Source organism: Eptesicus fuscus, chromosome 10 (genome assembly GCF_027574615.1).
Source record: "Eptesicus fuscus isolate TK198812 chromosome 10, DD_ASM_mEF_20220401, whole genome shotgun sequence".
Lineage (NCBI taxonomy): Eukaryota > Metazoa > Chordata > Mammalia > Chiroptera > Vespertilionidae > Eptesicus > Eptesicus fuscus.
Window position 1 is genome coordinate 43,614,314 of NC_072482.1, and position 13,157 is coordinate 43,627,470.

Here is a 13,157-nt window from a genome sequence, read left to right on the forward strand (position 1 = left end):
AGGCCGGGACAGGCTGCTGCTGCCCATTGCTCCTCTGGTTGCAAGTCTCTTGGGGACCCTTAGAGTTCAGGATATGTACACCTGACAGGGAAAAAAGGCATGGACATGCTCTCGAGAGAGATAAGGCATCTAGATTTTTAAAAATTATATGCTTTGTCTCATTTTAGCTGTTTACCTTTTAACTTTTAAAATGAAAGTTGATGAATTAGGTTACAGAAGCCATGGAGTTTATCCAAGTAACTATAAAAAGAATAAGGATTATGTAAACATAAACCTAAATAATGGTTTTATCAAAGTAGTCCCACTCTACTATGAATAGAGTCCCAGAATACAAGCAACCTTTGGTTGTTCAGATTTTCAAGATGAATCATAGCAAAAAAAAATTATTATTATTATTTTATTGAATATGTCCATCATGATGTGTCTCAAGTTTTTTCCAAGGATAACCTTATCCAAAGCCCCTACTAAGGGAGCAGGCCTAAGCTGTCACATTTTTCTTTGCAATACTACTCATCTTTGCCTTGCCACAACTAATTGGACCAACATCAGGAACAGACTGAAGATAAAATCAGTGTCAGGAAGAAGGAGTAAGAGCTGGAGTATGAGGGTTCCTGTCTAACTAAATTGATAAGGAAGCAAAAACCACAAATAAGCAAAAACTAAGAGAAATCCATTCACTATATTCATCATTCCAGAAGTATATTTTGAGCACCCATTATGTGCCAGGCATTTAATTAAGCACTAAGTGAATAAAGCAGGAATGTCTTTTATCTTCCTGTAGATCACAGCTAAGTGAGAAAAAAATAAAATAAATAAGTAAACAAATTATTTATGAAATGTGATAAATGCAAAGAAGACACTAACATAGTAAACTGTTACAGAATAACAGGGAGGATCTACTTAGGTTGGTCAAGAAAGGTCTTTCTTTCTTTTTTTTTTTTTAAAATATGTTTGTATTGAATTTTTAGAGAGAGAAGGGAGAGTGATAGAGAGATGGAAAAATCAATTGGCTGTCTCCTGCACGCCTCTTAATGGGGATCAAGCCCAAAATCCGGCCATGTGCCCTGACTGGGAATTGAACTAGTGACCTCTGGGTGCATGAAATGATGATCAACCAACTGAGTCATACCAGGCTAAAGAATAGTTTTATGGAATCCAGGCAATACCACGCTGCCCACTCAAATACTGGTGTTTCCATGAAAGTCAGTAATACAAAAGGGAACCTGCTCTTATTACCATTATTTATCAAAGAATTTCTAACAATTAAAATGAGATTTGAAACAAATAAGAAGTATAACTGTAGAAAAGAGAAGATAAATATATCATTATTTACAGATGATAAGATAGTGGACATTTATAACTAATAAAAAAAAAAGGGCAATAAAGTAGCCAGATAAGAAAGCAATCACCAACACCACTAGATTTCCTACATACCAGCAATACCTAGTAATAAAATATGGTGGAAAAGACTTCTAATTTACAATAATGATGATTTTACATGTGTGCATGCGTGTGTGTGTTCACACAATATACATACACAAACATATATAAAACACTTAGTCACATTTAAAAGGACTATAAAGATCATATATCAGGAAAATTACAAAACTTACATTGAATAATATAAAAATAAGATTTGTATCAATGGAGAAACATAGCAGAACCCTGGATAAAGTTGACTGAATGTTGTAAATATTGTCAATAGTTTTTAAATAGATTTAGGGACAATGAACTCCTATAATGAAAATTGAGTTAGTAATATATGTGAAGAACTTCATTTTATTTTTATTTATTGATTTTAGAGAGAGAAAGGGGGAGAGAGAGATCAATTTATTATTCTACTTATTTATTTTTTATGAAAAAAATTTTAACAAGACTTTTTTATTTATTTGCTGTTTTTGTTGTTGTTGTTTAAGAGAGAGAGAGAGGAAGGGAGAAAGAGAAACATTGATTTGTTGTTGCACTTACTTATGCATTCATTGGTTGGCTCTTGTATGTGCCCTGACCTGGGATTGAACCCACAACCTTGGTGTATCAGGAGGATGCTCCAATCAACTGAGCCATCAGGTCAGGGCCTGTTCCACTTATTTATGATTTCACTGATTGATTCTTATATGTACCCTGACCAAGGAATTGAACCCACAACCTTGGCATGTTGGGACAACACTCTAACCAACTGAGTTACCCTACCAGGGTTTTTCTTTCTTTACTTTACACACTCTTTTTAAAAAAATGTTTTTTATTGATTTCAGAGAGAAAGGGAGAGGGAGAGAGAGATAGAAACATTGATGATAACAGAGAGATCGGCTGCCTCCTGCACGCCTCACACCGGGGATCGAGCCTGCAACCTCAGCTTGTGCCCTGACCAGGAATTGAACCGTGACCTCCTGGCTCATAAATCGACGCTCAACCACTGAGCCACGCCGACTGGGCCTTACACACTCTTTCTAAGCAATCTATTTTATTTCCATGGCTTTAGTCACACTTCCAAACCAATAACTCTATTTCAGACCTGACTATCCTACTATATGAACATCACTATGTGATACATATACCTCAAACTCAACATTTTTCCCCCTTTCCATCCCTTTATTCCAGTACTTTCACCAGCATTCCCAGTAACAGAAAATGGCATTTCCGTTTTTCCCATTGCCAAAGCCATGACTTGGACTAATTCTTAACTCCTCTCTCCTTTATTTCTCTATAATCACACAATCTATACATGCTAATGGTCTGGCAGCCCAAATATTTCTTGAAACCATCCACTTTCCCCCATTTTCAAGACTATTCCTTTAGTCTCAGTCACTATCCTCTCTCACTTCGATTATTGTATTACCCCTCTTTACCCGTCGTCTTGCCTCCAGTGTTGCTCTCAGAGCCAGTTTTGGGGGCAGATGACCTGTGCAGTTGCACAGGACCCTGAACTCAAAAGAGCCCCTCACTTGCCCAGCCGGTGTGGCTCAGTTGGTTGAAATCATCCCATACACCAAGAGGCCCAAGGTTCCTCCAGGTCAAGGCACATGCTGGTGTTGCAGGTTCGATCCCCAGTAGGGGGCCTGTAGGAGGCAGCCAATCGAATGGATATATTTTTCTCTCTCTCTCCTAAAAAAAAGTCAATAAGGAGATATATATATATATCTATATATATATATATTTTAAATATTTTTATTGATTTCAGAGAGGAAAGAGAGGGAGAGATAGAAACGTCAATGATGAGAGAAAACCACCCATTGGCTGCTTCATGCACGCCCCCTACAGGGGTTTGAGCCTGCAACCCTGGCATGTGCTCCTGACCGGAATGGAACTGGGGACCCTTCAGTCCGCAGGCCGATGCTCTATCCACTGAGCCAAACTGGCCAGGGCAAAAAAAGATATTTTTAAAAAAAGAGCCCCTCACTTGATGTTATGCTCTGTTGTTGCCATCTTGCAATTCTTAATATTTTTATCTTTGAACTAGTATTTTGTAAGTGAAGTCCAATGGGATAATAAAGCACGTGTATGAGCAGAGGAGATTAATGCAGAGATTAGAGTTATACAGCTGCAATGATATTCTCTCATGTGAAGATAGAAATACAGAGAGAATGTCAAGTTCATAGACCTCTTGAATTCTGTCCATGGATGTTTGGAGGCCAATGGATCCCAGGTAAGAATGTTGGGTGTGGAGGAAGAACTCAAAGAACTGAGAAGCCAGATTATTTGGACATTGATGTGTGGACACTGGAGACAGATGTTATAGACTAAGACAGAAAATCTGGTCCCAAACTCTTCAAAATTAATAATGGGAAATAACTGAAAAGGTGGAAAAGAATAGCCTTAAGCTAAGAACAAAGGGTGGCAAGCCAGGTGGGATGAGCATGAAAAAAATCAGGGGGTTGGCCTGGCCAGCATGGCTCAGTGGTTGAGTGTGAACCAGGAGGTTATGGTTCAATTCCCGGTCAAGGCACATGCCTGAGTTGCAGGCTCAATCTCCAGTGTAGGGTGTGCAGAAGGCAACCGATCAATCATTGTCTCTCATCATTGATGTTTCTATTTCTCTCTCCCTCTCCCTTCCTCTCTAAAATCAATAAAAATTTTTTTTAAAAAGTCAGTCAGAAAAAGACAAATATCATAGGATCTCATTTATATGTAGTATCTAATGAACAAAATAAACTGATGGACAAAATAGATCCAGAGGCATATATACATGGACAGAAAAATCTTAGAGGGGAGGGAGTGAGATGGGGGAGACTGGATGAAAGAGGGTGATGAGATTAGCCAGGAAGTGGGGGGGGGGGGGGGCTGGCTGAAAGAGGAGGAAGAGATTAGCCAAAGGACATATATGCATAGCGCATGGACACAGACAACAGTGAGGTGAAGGCTGGGGGAGAGGAGGGCAGCTGAGGCTGGGTGGAGGTGGGCAAAAGGGAGTAAAATGGGGGACATCTGTAATAGTGTCACCAATAAAAATAAAATAAAATAAAAAATAAAAAGAAGTCTGCAAAGGGAAGCAGTGCCCTCAGGGAAGGATCAGATTTTAATTAGGACAAGGTGGTGGAGGTAATGCACAAAAATGTGGTTGAGAATGTGTGGTAGTTTCTTACCTCTGTACAAGTAGAAAAGTTTGGGAGAGAGGGCACTTGCTGGGGCATTATGTATGAGAATGGCTGCAAACAAATGTGAAAAGATAGCTTATCATTTAATTCTTGGTTGGTAATATAAACCCATTATCCAGAGATAACAGTGTAGCCTTACTGATTGGAATACCTGTTGCTGTAAAATTTGTCATTGTGATAAAATTTAAAGCAATCAAAATTTTCATTCTTAGGGAATTGATTAAATAATTATTGAATACCCATAAAAATAAAATGTTCTCAATGTTGCCAATAAGAAAAATGACTAAAAGAATTTTTAATGGCACTAAAAGTTGTCTTTATAGAATATTAAATTTTAAAAAACAGGATAATAAACCATATACAGTATAATTTAAATTTGATTAAAATTTCTATCTGCTTAGAAAAATACATAAAATTGTGGTTATCTCTAAGTGGTGCAATTATGAGTTATTTTAATTTTATTCATAATATCTTTTTAATTTTTGTATTTTTATAAAGCATTTGTTTATAATTTTCTTTGGAGGTGATGTTATAACTTTTTATTTTTATAATTTTTTAATAGGTAAAAAAGGAAATAAAAAATATAGTCTTTAGGAAATTATATACTTAAACACCCCAGAACCCTGTGGCTAAAATTGAAAATGTTTATTTTACTTATTCTGGAATTTTGTGTTCTACAGATTCTTTTTTTTTTTTTTTTTTTTACAGATTCTTTTTTTTAATTTTTATTTTTTATTTTATTTTATTTTTTTAAATTTCTTTATTGATTAAGGTATCACATATTTGTCCTCGTCCCCCCATTCCCATCCCACCCCCCCTTTTTTATTTTTTATTTTTTATTGATTTAAGAGAAGAAGGGAGAGGGAGATAGAAACATCAATGATGAGAGAGAATCATTAATTGGCTGCCTCCTGCACCCCATACTGGAGATCGAGCCCACAACCCGGGCATGTGCCCTGACCTCCATCAAACTGTGACCTCCTGATTCATAGGTTGATGCTAACCACTAAGCCACGCTAGCTGGCTACAGATTATTCCCTATTCAAGCTAAAAAATAATAAGTGATTTAAGTACTAATTAAATGGCAAATAGAAAACTGCATAGGAGACAGTTTCTTATATTTGGATTTCACTGGATATAAATTTAATAGGTTATATTTTTATTCTATATAAGAAGAATGTTCAAAGGTACTTAAAGTTTTATTATATGAATTACCTATTAACCATAAATCTTGAATAAACATTAACATGGTATTGTGCTTATTGTACATCCTGAGATATGACTGTTTAGCAAGATAGACAACAATACTATGGGCAGGACTGACATCACTGGTTGTTAGAAGTGTTTAAAGTGTACTAGTATGTAACAAACCCACCTTTTCAAGATGCCAATGAAGCCGAAGGAATAAATTCCAAGTTATTTTACATTTATGTCAATAACTCACTTTTATAGAGTTTTGTTTGTTAGATTCACCTGAGGGATTCTTTTTGGGCAGAATGATTAGACATCTTGCAAAGAATGGAGAATGCTAATACCTTAGGACAAATATATTATCTTTATTGGGAAAAATTATTTAGAGCGTATTTCCTGTTGAAAGTTTATTTTTAAGGAGCAGTATGCTGTTGGCATGACCCTGAAACATCCAATTAGCCACTTATACTCAGGTTGCCTCTCTTTTTTTTTTCATTTTAGTAGCCATTAATGATCATTGCTTAGATACATTAATTCATTAGATATTGCAAAATGGTGATATTCGAATTATGTCAGTCTTTTTCAGTTATTAACTGGGATACATCAATAAAGAGAAACTTTCTCACCTTCTATTTGATTTTTGTTACTACAGTTGGTGTTGGAAAGTCCCTTTGCTAGTTTTGAAATTTATAAGCTGGTTTCCTAGCATCCTCCCTCAACCTGATCAAAATCAGGTTGTTGTTTTTTTAGGTATCATTATGAACCCATAGATTCAAACATGTTTTAGGCATTTCAATTTATTATAATTAGTATCCTTAATAATAGTCAAAATTTCCATTTTTGGAAAGCTGCAAGTTGGCTCCTGAGTTCTTGTAAGACAACTCTAGCAATCTTTGATAGCTTTCTTGCTCTCTGCTATATAGCAAGATGCACCAAGCTCATCTTATGCATTTATTGCCTAAGATCTGTAATCAGTTATTTCTCCAATGAGCCTGGTTTCCTTTTAATGGTAAAAGGTGGAGACCACAATCCGGACCCTAGGGGTAGCATTCGCAGAATTTAATGTGTATGAATCATACTTCAAGTTTCTGTGTTGTTGTTTTTTTATAGTGGTTCTCGTTTTACTCAGAGCAAAATCCTTTCAATGGCAAATAAGAGCCTACAAGATCTGCATGCTCTGTTTCTTCTCTTTCCTTATCACACATGCTCCTGTCTTTGGGCCACTGCCATGAGAATGCCATTTTCCCAGATAGGTGCATAGCTCAATCCCGCATCCCCTCATCTTCTGTAAGTCTTTGCTTATCTCACCTTCTCTCGGAAAACTACCCTTTCAACTCCAGCTAAAATCACAGCCATTACTTACTCCCTCCAAAACACATCCAGTGTCCTGTGTTCTATTTATTTTCACACCACTTCTCATTTTTTCATATAATTTATCTATTTATTACGTAGCACACTTTTCCTAAAATGTAAGCTCCACAAGGTCAGGGATTTCGGTCATTTGATTCACGGCCATATCTTTAGTGTTTAGGACAGTACCTGCACATGGTAGCTATTCAGCAGTACCTATTTGTTCAATGAACAAACAAATGAAAGCTTAGGATATTTCTGAATTATCACACACCTAGCCTATCAATGTGGCTCAGTCTCCAAAGGAAAAGATTGAATTTAAAGCAAACATCCGTCAAGAAGCAATGCATAAAAAACAAACAAAAACTGAGCTATATCCAGATATGCAGAGACAAGTCCATGAATTTCAAAACTGTCCTGACATTTCTGGGTATGTGGTCAGACTCAGAGCAAAGTCTGTACATTCATTTTTAAAAAATATATATTTTATTGATTTTTTACAAAGAGGAAGGGAGAGGGAGAGAGAGTTAGAAATATCGATGAGAGAGAAACATCGATCAGCTGCCTCCTGCACACCATCCTACTGGGGATGTGCCCACAACCAAGGTACATGCCCTTGACCGGAATGGAACCTGGGACCTTTCAGTCCACAGGCCGATGCTCTATCCACTGAGCCAAACCGGCTAGGCTGTACATTCATTTTTTTGAAAAATAAATGTAATATAAGCTGAGTTTCTATCAGTGATGAAAAGAAAAAATGAGAATTGAGATATACCTCAAAGAATATACCTTACAATTGCCCCAGAGAAATTCAGTGTGCTTAATGTCCATGTTCTCACTAATGTAATTAATCTATTATTACCAATAGGCAGGCCCCAAACTGTACTTTTATTTTGGATAAAAATAATTGATTAAAGCCTTTTGGTTTGTTTTTACTGTTAAAATCCATATTTTAAATAACTGGAGGCCATATCAATAAATAATTGATGTGGCAAATATAGATTCTGGGCTACTATTGAGATTCAGATTTTTCTTGGTTCATGAGGCTGAGCCTTCCAGGTTTTTAAGATGAATTACAGGGTGAGAGCCTGCTAGGAAGAGACCAGAGATGGGGCAGATGAGAAGAATAGGAAAGTACTAAACCCATGCCTGACCCCAGGGACCAGATCTCAGGGCCTTGGAAAAATGCCTATGACAAAAGGCTGAAGGACCTATTTTCTCAGGGGTCTGCGAGACAGGAGATACAAGCAGTGCTCTGCTTTAGTATGAGGCTTAATATCAGGAGGAGGATTTGAGAACCAAACATTCCCCTGGACCATGATAAGAGTCACACCAAAGGAGACTTTGATGTTCTGTGGGAGGCACTGTATGTATGGAGGTATCCAAAGGAAGGGCCACAGTAATAGGTCGAGTATCAGGAAGGATTTCATATGAGACCTATCTTTGAATACCTGTGCAATACTCTAATGGGGACCCCAGAACCTCTCCAAAGGAACTATGTAGGGGCTGGAGGTCCTGTGTCAACAGATGAGCAGTGAGCCAGTACACTTTAATGTGATCTTACCAATTCCTTCAGGCTAATGAATTCTGAGGAAATTTAAATTTTCACTGGAAGAAAATTGTGGCACCACACTACCAGGGGATTGAGCACTGCATTGAGAGAGGGGTAAAAGATGTTGGTTGTCATTTTGGTCACTAACTAGCTGGGTTATTTTGGGCAAGTCAAGAATCTGAATTTAGCCCTAGCCGGTTTGGCTCAGTGGATAGAGTGTTGGCCTGCGGACTCAAGGGTCCCGGGTTCGGTTCCGGTCAAGGGCATGTACCTTGGTTGTGGGCACATACCAAGTGGGGAGTGTGCAGGAGGCAGCTGATCGATGTTTCTCTCTCATCAATGTTTCTAACTATCCCTCTCCCTTCCTCTCTGTAAAAAATCAATAAAATATATTTAAAAAAAAAAGAATCTGAATTTAGACTTAGAAGGGACTTTGAAGTTGATTAGGGCCAGCTTCCTCCCTCCAATTCACCTGGACAGAAAACTATGATGATATGGAGGCAGTATATTCTTTTTTTATTTTTTAAATATATTTTTATTGATTTCAGAGAGGAAGGAAGAGGGAGAGAGATATAGAAACATAAATAACTAGAAGCCTGATGCATGAAGATTCGTGCAGAATGGGCCTTCCTTCCCCTGGCTGCTGGCACTGCCTTCGCTCAGGCTGGAGCTGCCTTTCCACCTTCCCACACTGCCCAGAGGCCTGGAGCGGCTGGGGCTGTGCAGAATGCCTGCGTCGTCACCATGGCGATGACACAAAGCGTCCCGCCCCTGGCCGCTTGGTGCCTGTGTATGCAAATTAACCCACCATCTTTGTTGGGTTAATTTGCATACTCACTCCTGATTGGCTGGTGGGCGTCACGAAGGTACAGTCATTTTGCATCTTTCTCTTTTATTAGTGTAGATGAGAATCATTGATTGGCTGCCTCGTGCACACCCGCCACTGGGGATCAAGCCAGCAACCTGGGCATGTGCCCCTGACCAGAATTTGAATCCGGGATCCTTTAGTCCACAGGCTGATGCTCTATCCACTGAGCCAAACCGGTTTCAGCTAAAAAGTTATTATTTATAATTATCTAGCCAAATATAAATTCCCAAAATTATAGCAGTGCTCATTTATCCTTTGCTTCTGTTATAGTTTGTTTGAACTGCCATAACAAAATACTCCAGACTGGGTGGCTTAAACAGTAGAAATTAATTTTCTCACAGTACTGGAGGCGGAAAAGTCCAAATTCAAGGTAGGTTTCATTCTGAGACCTCTTGGTTTGGCTTGTGGTTGGGTAGCTACCATCACACTGGGCTCACGTGGTCTCTTCTTATGAGAATAGTCATCCTATCAGAGCAGGGCCCTACCCTTATGACCTAATTTAACTTTAGTTAATTCATTTTCGAGAGAGAGAGAGAGAGAGAGAGAGAGAGAGAGAGAGAGAGAGAGAGAGAGAGAGAGAAAGGAGGGAGGGGGGAGGGAGGGCGGGAGAGAGGGAGGGGGAGGGAGGGAGGGAGGAAGTAAGGGAGGGAGGGAGAGAGAAAAAAAAAACATCGATTTGTTGTTCCACTTACTTATGCTTTCATTGGTTGCTTCTTAACCTGCTACCTTGGCATATTGGGACACTGCTTTAACCAACCGAGTTACCCAGTCAGGGTCATGACCTTATTTAATCTTAGTCACTTCCTTTGAGACGCCATCTCCAAATACAATCACACTGGGGTTACACCTGATCTTTGTTATTACCTGTGCCAGTTTCTAGCACTCTCGCCTGCCCCTTCCCCCCAACACCGCCCCCATCAGCCTGGATCTCAAGGTCAATAACTTTAACAAAACTTTTTTTAAAAAAAGTATATTTTTATTTATTTCAGAGAGGAAGAGGGAGAAACATCAATGAGAGAATCTTTGATTGGCTGCCTCCTGCACGCTCAACCACTGAGCTACACTACCCAGGCAACAAAACTTTTATTTATATCTTTAATTCTCTTGGTCCATCATTGCTCTGCTTTTCCTGGTTAGTTTATCCATAATTTTGGATTAATCCACTGATCTGCTTTCTGCTCCCAGCCATGCAGACAAACCCCATGGGAGAATAGTGAAGGATTATATTCATTAACTGTTAAAATCAGTTTTCAGCCTCAGCAGCTTAGCACTGCAAGGCAAACCTGTAACAAGTCTGTAAAATCCTCTTCTCTAAATCCAGTGTCTGATGAAAACCCTTATAACACTTCCTAAATTTATCTCATTCTGTCCTGAAGACCATGTTGCCTGATACTTTACAAAGTTGTCATCAGATATTTGCCTAATTCTCACCCTTGCTTTTCATTCCTGAACTCGATTTTCATTCTAGTTTGTTCCAGATATGGCAGTTGGACTTGACAAATTTGTTTCCCAGTTTTTGTCCCTTGGCACAAAACTATCTCTGATTTGAACTAAACCTGGAATGTCCTACTCTTGGAATGTTCCAGGACTCTTGGACCACTTCTCCTCTCTATTTATATTCACTGCCTTGGTGATCTCATCTAGTATTATGACTTTAAATATACCATCCACATGCTAATTACTCCAATTTTATTTCTCCAGCTAACACCTCTCCCCTTAAACTCCAGGCTCAATCTCATTTGGGATTTTGCCATCTAAAATTTGACATGTTCAAAATCAAGCCTCTACAAGAGAACATTTTTGGGAGAGGACAGTCATTATCTTGACTGTAGTAATAATTTGATAGGTGTATGCCTATGAAAAAACTCAGTGGATAGAGCCTTGGCCTGTAGACTGAAGGGTCCCAGGTTTGATGCCGGTCAAGGGCACATGCCCAGGTTGCAGGCTCTATCCCCAGTGTGGGGCCCTCTGAGATCAATATATTAATCCACCTGACTGAAAAAAAAAACACACACACACACCCAAAAACCTCAATTCTGAGACTAAGTCCTCATTTCCCATTATAACTCAGCCACGTGGCATGCCAGGACCTTAGCAGTGGACAAATGGTAAGGAGTGTCCAGAACTTGAGACCAAGGAAGTTGGTTATTAAAACCACAATGGTCCATAAAACTTCACTGTATTTGTGTGTGTTTTTTTAAATATATTTTATTGATTTTTTAGAGAGAGGAAGAGGGATAGAGTTAGAAACATCGATGAGAGAGAAACATCGATCAGCTGCCTCTTGCACACCCCCTACTGGGGATGTGCCCACAACCAAGGTACATGCCCTTGCCCGGAATCGAACCTGGGAACCTTGAGTCCGCAGGCCAACGCTCTATCCACTGAGCCAAACCGGTTTCGGCTGTATTTGTGTTTTGATGCAATCTCTGTACATAAACAAATACATATAATCAGAGTGGTGGAATGAGACCAGGGGTAGTGGCAATATTTAGTGAAGCAATTTTAATTATTATGCTTCTATTATTAAGTATTTGGATCTGAAATCAAATTTTCAGGAGGAAAAATATAGGGACTGGCAAAGGACAAGCATACTATCCTAGTACCTTGAAATTAAAAGGTTCTAACTGGGAAACTGCTGGGAGAACCATAAATACAGCCAAAAGCTTTCCTACTGGCTGGGCCAACAGCAAGGATTATGAGGCACATAATCAGTTCAGAGGGCACTTCAATGGGAAGCCAGGCGCAGTAGGATATTGGATTTCTGGCAATGGAACTAATTTTAGAAAGCACCAAATGGTAGGTTTGAACCAACTGAACTGTAAGATAACCTGGGAGCATGGTGTAAGGCAGAGAAAATTCTTATTGGCTGGTCATTAAAGGCAGACATGTAGATTCTAACTTCTGAAACCAGTCCTAAACAAGCAGGGCTATCAGTGTCATTCTTTTAGGGCTCTAAGCCTTGAGTCTCCATTGAATTCCCTATTAATTTAGAGGGAAAATCCCTCAGGTCCCTAGTCTTGGCCAGCAGCTGCCTGTTTTATTACCAACCCAGCATTCATAAACCAGAAAGCTATTTACAGCAAGAACTCTGTGTGAAATGCAAAACCCCAACCAGGTGTCTACTAAGTCAACTAGTAATTTTAATTAGAGCTGACATGTTGAACTTTCAAGCTAATGACATTAAAATGGTTACCTTTTTGCACCCAACTCATTTCTTGTTCAGGTGTGAATCCTGCAGTCAGTAAGGCTAAATGACTACACCTTCCACTGAAAACATGTTTTAGGGAACTCTAATGACTAGCTTCTTACAATTCTAAATAAATCTTTGCTAAAAACATTAGTAAGGCACTTTTCTAACATTTGTCTTACCCTCTCCACCTGTCTCAGGTTCTGGAGAATCTTGGCTCAGCGCTTCCATCTAAATCTCACTTTGGAGCTGGCAGAGTCACAAATTCACTTGTTCCATCACCAAAGACACTTTTATCTCCCAAAGCACTGCTATCTCTATAGTTTTAAAAACTATTGACAATATCACAAGATATTCTGCTTTTCACTTTCCTTGGCATTTTATAATACTGACATAGAAGACAGAACAATTCAA